Genomic DNA, 7,436 nt, shown 5'->3' on the forward strand with positions numbered 1-7,436 from the left:
CGAAAAGGGGGACATAACCACAGACACTGAAGAAATCCAAACAATAATTAGGTCTTACTTCCAAAGTCTATATGCCACAAAATTTGAAAATCTAAATGAAATGGACAATTTTCTTGACCAAGTCTACATGCCAAAGCTGAATCAAGACCAGGTAAGCCAATTAAACAGTCCTATATCCCCTAAAGAAATACAAGCTGTCATCAAAAAAAGCCCAGGGCCAGATGGCTTCAGTGCAGAATTCTACCAAACCTTCAAAGAAGAGCTAACACCAATACTATTCAAACTATTCCACAAAATAGAAACAGAAGGAACATTACCAAACTCATTCTATGAAACCACAGTCACCTTGGTTCCTAAACCTCACAAAGACTCAACAAAGAAAGAGAATTTCAGGCCAATCTCCCTCATGAACATTGATGCAAAAATACTCAACAAAATACTTGCAAACCGAATAATCAACAAAATACTTGCAAACCGAACACATCAATGATATCATCCACTATGACCAAGTAGGCTTCATCCCAGGCACGCAGAGGTGGTTCAGTGTACGGAAATCCATCAATGTGATCCACCACATGAACAAACTGAAGAAGAAAAACCACATAATCATCTCCTTAGATGCTGAAAAGGCATTTGAAAAAATCTGACATCCATTCATGGTTAAAGACTTGGAGAGATCAGGGATACAAGGCACATATCTGAACATAGTAAAGGCAATATACAGCAAGCCTATAGCCAATATCAAACTCAATGGAGAGAAACTTAAAGCAATCCCACTGAAATCAGGGACAAGGCAAGGCTTCCCACTCTCTCCATATCTCTTCAAAATTGTTCTTGAAGTTCTTGCTAGAGCAGTAAGACAAAGGAGATCAAGGGGATACAAATTGGAAAGGAAGAAGTCAAAGTATCACTATTTGCAGATGATATGATAGTATAGCTGAGTGACCCCAAAAATTAAACCAGGGAACCCCTACAGCTGATTAACACCTTTAACAAAGTGGCTCAGAAAATTAATTCAAAATAATAAAAAAACCAACTAAAAAAATTAACTCAAAAAAATCAGTAGCCCTCCTGTATACAAAAGACAAAAGGGCCGAGAAAGAAATTAGGGAAACAATAGCCACAATAGCCACAAAGGGCATAAAGTACCTTGGTGTGAACCCAAACAAGCAAGTCTAAGACTTGTATGAAAAATTTTTTTTTCCAGTCTCTGAAGAAAGAATTAGAAGATATGAGAAGATGGAAAGATCTCCCATGTTCATGGCTTGACAAGATTAATACAGTGAAAATGGCCATCTTATCAAAAGCAATCTACAGATTCAATGCAATTCCCATCAAATTACCAACACAATTCTTTATAGAACTTCAAAGAAAAATTCTCACCTTCATATGGAACAACAAGAAACCCATTATTGCTAAAACAATTCTCTACAATAAAAGATCTTCAGGAGGTATCTCCATCCCTGATCTCAAGCTGTACTATAGAGGAATAATACTATAAACTGCATGGTACTGGCATAGAAACAGACTGGTGGATCAATGGAATCTAATAGAAGACTGTGACATAAATCCACACTTATGGGTACCTGATTTTTGACAAAGATGCCAAAACCATTCAATGGAAAAAAGACACCATCTTCAACAAATGGTGCTGGTCTAACTGAATGTCTACATGTAGAAAAATGCAAATAGATCCATACTTTTCACCCTGCACAAAACTAAAGTCCAAGTGGATCAAAGACCTCAACATAAAACCAGACACACTAAACCTCTTAGAAGAAAAAGTGTCTCCTGTGCCAATGAGTTCAAGGCTCTTCCCCAGCCATCTCCTTTTACAAATGTCTGGCTGCAAAATGCAGTCTTTGTTCTCATGGCATGATGCCTGATGACCCTGGGCACTCAGTGGAAGTCCAAGCCACGGAGTCTCTACCTCTGGGACTCCAGCTGGTCCTTTGTGCGGACTTCTCCCCCCCCCCCAAAGGTGTGCTGAGCATGGGTCCTGCTCCTTACCCTATAAACAGGTGCCAAATTCACTGCCACTCTTCCACCTAAGTGTTATCAACCAAAAATTATTTCAGATACTGGCAAATGCCCCCAGAGCCCTTTGCCTTCAGAACTGAGCTGTAGGTAACTTTGGGCTGTTGGCTTGACTGATGGGCTGCCAGGGATTTCAGCGTGATTGGCCTCCTTACTAAAATGGACTTAAGGTCACCTCAATACTTTCCAGATCCCCACAGCGTTGCCACGTCGCAGTCACTCAAGAATGCTTCATGCACTCTGTTGAGAAGCAGCTACAACAATAAAAAGTCCCTCAAGATCCAGGCTACTTTAGATCCATGCCAGTGCCAGGAGAGGCACTTGCGGTTACAGTGGTGGGGAGACGAATTTCACAGACTGGAAAGAATTTGGGAGTTGGAACAAGAGTCCTGAAAAATAAGCTGGCTTCTGGACACCAAATGTGTTTTGCAGTTGCTGCTGGGGTTTGGTTTTTCCATAGAAAAACTGTTGAACTCCAGATTCTTTTGGATAAAAAGTGAGCTCTCTTTCTTGCAGATTTAAAAGAAGGTGGATACTAGAATTCAGGCCTGGGCTAAGAAATGGGAACTTGTTTGTTACTTTAGCAGGTGGGAGCTGGCTCTCCTGGGTCAGGGTGTCTCTGGGACTGTGTCTGGAACCAAAGGGGCTCCCCACTGTGCCCTTTGGAGGGGACTTTGGGGCTAGTGCTGCCCCTCAGTTAGCAGGATACTTAGAGTGCATAAGCCCTAGGTTTGTTCCTCTGCACCATAACCTACTGTGGAGGTGGTGCATGCTTAAGAGCACTGACATTGGGAGGTGGAGGCAAAAGAAGCAGGAGTTCAAGGTAACCCTGGGCTCCATAGTGAGTATGAAGCTAATCTGGATTACCAATTAAGACTGCCTCAGAAGACAAGCAAACAAACAATAACAACAAAAGCCACAGCCCAACCAGTTCTAAGAGGCCCATGGGGAAACTTGAATAAGCAAAGTCACCATGTCCCCAGAGGATGGCCTTGGTGCTATGAACATATCCAGGTGTCCCACATCTATATCAAGTCTATAATTTGAACTGAACTTTTGGTCTAATTTATAAATGAAATTTCTTCAGGTGATGGAAATGATTCAAAAGAATCATCAGGATTATTTTGAGAGGAGAAAGACTAGGTCAAAAGGTATAAATTTTTCTTTTGGAAAAGAATAGTGAAGACATTATTTCTCTGCAAATGCTGAAATGTACTAGAAGGCAAACTATTGAAAACAGTTTGATAAGTTCAAAGAGTATGTGGACAAAGTAGAAAAATACATAAGTACCTATGAGCACTTAAATAAGTGGGTAATGAGGTCATTATTTTTTTTAATGTTTTTTGGCAAATGGTGAGGGATATCTGTGTAGTCTCGGGATTGTGTCTTACAGAGAATGACAGGAACACAAAAGCCAGGAAGAAGAATAGAGGGAGGTTTGGCTAGCCGAGCACTGTGCTCTTCAGAGGGTAAAAACAAAAGGAAATACAGTAAACTGCAAAAGGTTCTGCAATCTAATTTACTCTCTGAAGACTGATCTTGGTATGGAAAAGCTAGTCAGAAAATAGCCTAACTTCTTAATTTCCAAAGAAAGATATATGTGAAAGTTAATGCATGAACAAAAGCATTCCGAATTGCTAATAATTAAAGAAATGAAATGGCTCAAACAGGATAGTGTGCATTAGGCTGGCAGAGTTTTTTAAGGCATTACAGAGTCTAGCACTGGCCACCTTTGTCCTGTCTTGCTAGGGACAGTGTGGACTGGTGGTCTTGTGGACTTGAACTGCATGGTAGAATTTTTTAGAAAGATAAAAGTGCTGAGTTCCTGCTGCCCAGAACAGTAGCTACTTGCCATATGTGTTCCCCATAAAAATGAGGACATGAACTTTTAATTTTGTTTAAATTCAATAGTCACACATGTCCACCATATGAGTAGTGTAGACAAGAAGATGCATCAGCAGAAAGTGTCATGTGCTTTTAGCACAGCTAAGGGTCTTATTTTCCATCCAATGAGTCTTTATATTAAAAAAAAAGCATTCAAAAGGAGCCCCTTACTGTGTGCCTGTGGTAGTGCTGATTGTAGTAAAACGTTGAGAATTACCTAAATGTCCAACAATGGAATATAAGTAAGACATGAAGTATGCAGAGTACTGGACACCCATTGCACATTGGGCATGTTTGCAAGATATTTTAGAAGAAATATATAATACTTATACTATTATGTTTCCAAACATTGTGTGCATTTTACCTTTTTAATAAGCAAGGGCAGGCTTAATGCCAACACTTGGGAGACCAAGGCCAACCTGAGAGGAGTAACTAGATCCAGTCTCAGAACAGAGCAAAACAAAACTAATAGCCCTGTGTGTGTGTGTGTGTGTGTGTGTGTGTGTGTGTGTGTGTGTGTGTTTTTACACTTACTGTTACTGTTAGGATAGCATTCTCCAGAAGCTGAGTTTTAACTTCCGATTTTCCAAATTTCTCTATCATAAACATACCAGTTTTATATTCAACAAAATGTGACTTTGAAGCTGTGTCTGCCCCTATCATGGTCCGGGAGGACTCCGCACTGGGCCACCTCCAAATGCAGGCCCCATTCAAGGCCCCCCCCCATCTCTCCTTTCTGGATAGGTGAGGGCACAGGCAAGCAAGAGTGGTGAGGAGGGATGAAAGCAGAATTACCTGTAGCTCTTGTTCTGCCATCTCTGTGCTCTCACACACCTTCACCTGCACAGACTTGAAAGTCCAGTTTCACCAGAGGCTGAGGCTCCAGGAAAAGGCAAACGAGTTCATTGGATCAAATGTGTCACAAGAGTCAGACAATAATAAAAGACTAGTGGACTTAGTGCCCGTGCCCAGTGACCCTCCCTTCAACACCCGAAGAGCCTGTTTGACTGAGAATGAAGCCTGGAAGTCCTACCTGGAGAACCCTTTGACTGTGGCCACCTAAGCCATGATGCGCATCAATGGGGATGAGGACAGTGCTGCTGCCTTAGGCTTTCTCTATGACTACTACAAGTTCCTCAAGACAAGTAAATTCTGTCTGTGAGCAAAGCAAGTGACAGCCAAGAAGACCCGGATAAAAGAAACTGTCTCGGCACCAGTGAAGTCCAGAGCCACTTGAGTGGAGGAGAGAACCGAGTGCAGGTCCTGAAGACCACCCCAGTGAACCTCTGCCTGAGCCAAGAGCACATGGGGAGTTCCAAGCTTGAGCAGTATAGTGTGTCTAGCACAGAGAGTCTGGCTGTCATCCCCATGTCAGGCATCACTGTGGTGAAAGCTGAGGATTTCACACCAGTGTTCACGGCACCCCTGTGCACTACTTCCGCACATATTTGAAAAGACTCAGTATGACCTTCCCTCAATAGCCAGCCACAGCTCCTATCTCAAGAACGACTAGCACAGTACGCCTGCAGAACTTACAGTGAGAGCTTCAAGGATGGGGCCTCAGAGAAGTTTCGGAGTACTTCTGCTGGTGCTGAAGATGACCAGGCGGGGAGTGGTACATTTCAGTACACCCTGGAAGCCACCAAATCTCTCCATCAGAAGCAGGGGGAGGGCCCCATGACCTACCTCAAAAAAGGACAATTCTATGCCATAACACTCAGTGAGACTGGAGACAACAAATGCTTCCAACACCCCATCAGCAAAGTCGGGAGTGTGGTAATGGTGGTCTTCAGTGAAAACAGAAACCGAAATGAACAGCTGAAATACTGGAAGTACTGGCATTCTTGGCAGCACACTGCCAAGCACAGAGGGTCCTTGACATCACTGACTACAAGAAGAGCTTTAGCACCACTGGAAACATTGAAGAGAATGCGTACAATGCTGTTTCCCTCAACTGGGATGTGAACAAAGAGGCAAAGATTTTTCACCACCATGAATTGCTTGAGTACAGATTTCTCCTCCCAGAAGGGTGTGAAAGGATTTCCTTTGATGATTCAGATTGACACATACAGTTACAATAACTGCAGCAATAAACCCGTCGATAGAGCATACTACCAGATCAAGGTCTTCTTAGACAAGGGAGCAGAAAGAAAAATCCAAGATGAAGAGAGAAAGCAGAATAGGAAGAAAGAGAAGGGCCAGGCCTCCAAACCCAGTGCAACAACTCCTTTGATGGGAAGCTGGCCACCATACCTTTACAGAAGAAAAGTGACATCACGTATACTTCAAAACCATGCCTGACCTGCACTCCAAGTCTGTGCTCTTCAAACCAGATGTCCACTTTCAAGACCTGCAGAGGACTGGACAGGTATATTACAACACAGATGATGAACTCGAGAAGGCAGCGTCCTCAATAAATGGATGTTCAGGCTCATGGAAGAGAAGTTTAGTCCAACACCATCTAAGCAGATTAAAGAAGAAAATGTGAAGCTAGTGCTTTTGTAGGTGCAGAAGGAGAGTGATGAGGTGTCCGACGCCCTGATGCTGAGTTTGCCCACAGTGAAGGGCCTGATGGAATCACTGTCTGAGAAGTATGGGCTGCCAGTGGAGAAAATCACAAAGCTTCATAAGAAGAGCAAGGGTGGCCTGGTGAACATGGATGACAACATCATTGAACACTATTCAAATGAGGACACCTTCATTCCTCAACATGGAGAGCATGGTGATCTCTTCAAGATCACGCTTATGGAGATCTGAGCTCTGGGCCCAAGTCCCCTTGACAGGAGCTTCCTGGGAGAGGTGGGCTCACTGCCCTACAACTTGGAGACCCATCTCACCCATCTCAAGTGCTGGGAAGGGGGCGAGGCCCAAGGCCCACCAACTGACCAACAGTCAGCTCTTCCACTTGCTCAGAACTGAAGCCTGTGCCTCTCGGCTAATTTCTTTGAGCCTTTCAGGCCCTTATTTATTGTTCATTTCCCCCCCAAGAGCCTGGAGTCCAGGCTCTCCAGGACTCTACAAGTTACTGAGAGCTCCACATGAGACTTCCAGAGTTCCCCCTTCAAGGGAAACACAGCTAGTCCACTCATCTCGAAGAGCCTGGGGAACTGCGATATCTTTTTTCTTACCTCTCCACATTTCTTGAGTGGATGGACAAGATGAGCTGCTTCTTGGTGCAGTCATCATTGGTGGAGTAAAGAGGACACCCATTTTCTGGCCCCGAACCTACAGATGGCTCTGAGGAAGGTCATTTTGTTTAAATGCTTCCAGGGTATCTCAGCAAATAGCCACTGGGCCATGTCGGTAATAAGGAGCACAAAGTGTGCTTGACAGTCATGTACATAACTTGTATCTAATATCACAGTGATATATTTTACCTGTGGTGTTTGGGCAGGATTACTGCTGTTGCCCTGGAGGGGACATACCTGGAGACTCAGAGCATTCTGCTCTATCTGATAGGAGGATAGGAAAGAGGCCTTTAAGGTGTCATGTGACTGGTGCATGCCAAGATGGAC

The 7,436-nt window shown here is 43.5% G+C and overlaps 1 pseudogene; it reads left to right on the forward strand.

The window, feature by feature from the left end:
- Positions 1-1,878: 1,878 nt before the first annotated feature.
- On the forward strand, positions 1,879-6,678 carry LOC132649077 (grainyhead-like protein 2 homolog; annotated as a pseudogene).
- The last annotated feature ends 758 nt before the right edge of the window (positions 6,679-7,436 follow it).

The sequence above is a fragment of the Meriones unguiculatus genome, chromosome 18 (assembly GCF_030254825.1).
Source record: "Meriones unguiculatus strain TT.TT164.6M chromosome 18, Bangor_MerUng_6.1, whole genome shotgun sequence".
NCBI classification, from domain to species: domain Eukaryota; kingdom Metazoa; phylum Chordata; class Mammalia; order Rodentia; family Muridae; genus Meriones; species Meriones unguiculatus.